Genomic DNA, 1,646 nt, shown 5'->3' with positions numbered 1-1,646 from the left:
AAGTTTTGCTTCCCGATCTGTCCCAGCGTTTGGGATTACTCCGCCTCTCCGCTCTCTCTCTCTCTCTCTCTCTCTCCTCTTCTGTCTGTCTTTCGATCCCAGCCCCCCCACCCCCCCGCGCACACACACACACACACACACACACACACACACACACACCAACTGTAGTATTGTCATTTTTTTTTTTTTTTTTTTTACATACTAAGCTATTGGAGGCAGTACAACGATGATCAGGACTTCTTGCAGCAGTTTAATGAGGTCTGGACTAAAACTATAAACAGTAGAGAACTTTCCTGGCATGTTTGACATTTTGTACTGACAGACCTTACAAACTGCATCCTGATAGTATTCCATAAAACAGGCTGATGCACTTTGGGATTAAGTATAGTGCTCTGGTACTATATATAAATGCATAAATGCATGCACTCCAAATGAAATATTTGTTCCACATCCAAATCGTAAACAACAAAATGTAAAACTCCCACATTATGTGCATTAAGATGGAGTCTCTGTAATATGGCAGCAGACCATAATGTGTCTAATCATGTGCAAACTTACTTGTTTGTTTTTGTGTTTAGAGTTGATGAACTGTAGATAAGACAGTGAATAGTGTTTACATGGTAGCACACCGATAGACAGTAGGCATTCCTGTTATGCCTTTGGCCAGCGTAATGAACTGAGCTCTCACTCTCATTGCAGCTCTCTCAATTTAGCCAGCATCTCTTCAGTCTATGGCAGTGCACTCATTTTCTGCAGCCAGTGTATAGTACCTCAGTTGTTCTTTTGCACAGAGTGGAGCTGGTTGCTTGCAGAGACAATAGCCTTGATTTGAATCATAAAAGCAGTCCAGCATTATGACACAGTTTCTCTCTGCAGGGGAGGGTACCACACTAATATTCAAGCACACTGCCCTACACCACCATCTCCCCCTCGTCATCACCCTACTCCTGCTTCTGATCTTGAATAAATTACAGGAATTGGTAGAGCCATGAGTGTAGCATAGTGGTTTGGAGTGAAATTTGTGAGCTGCAGTGTGACGTAATCTATAGGGGGTCAGTCAAAAGACCTTGTTAAGCCTCACAGACACCTGCTTCATTAGGCAACGACCGTGGGATGAAAGTTTGGCAGTTCAAAGTTTTCAATAGCTGGATTCAGCGTTTTGTACACAATGGCTTAGTCTTATATTCTTAATTAGCACATAGACATTGTTTTAACCGGCTGAAATTCCCCTTTTGAAACTCCCCCAATTATCCAGTATTACAACTGGTAATTTATATTTCTGGCTGAGCCTCCAGCAGCAAGAGCAAACTAGATAGAAAAACAGAGGAAAGTGTAACGGAGTTCATATATTTTTCAAGTGGGTGTAATAACCTGTGTTTTTATGTTTTCATCTGGCTGTGAAATGTTTCTTTCAACCCTACAGTTGTAGTAGACAGACTCCCAACTTACTATGCCAGGTGTTGACAGTATTTTGACTGGCTTCCAGTTGGAAGAAATCCCAGGGAGAGATTTTTCATTGTGCTCAGGGTCAGGCAGTTGTATTTACAGTTTGCTGCTATCTGTGAACTCAGAGTCTACAAATGCCTCATGTACTTCACTATGCTGAAAAACTGAAGGACTTCTTTCCCATGAAATTAGCTGCTGGC

This window comes from Simochromis diagramma, unplaced genomic scaffold (genome assembly GCF_900408965.1).
Source record: "Simochromis diagramma unplaced genomic scaffold, fSimDia1.1 OVJJ01000321.1, whole genome shotgun sequence".
NCBI classification, from domain to species: domain Eukaryota; kingdom Metazoa; phylum Chordata; class Actinopteri; order Cichliformes; family Cichlidae; genus Simochromis; species Simochromis diagramma.
This window is presented reverse-complemented; position numbering follows the sequence as displayed.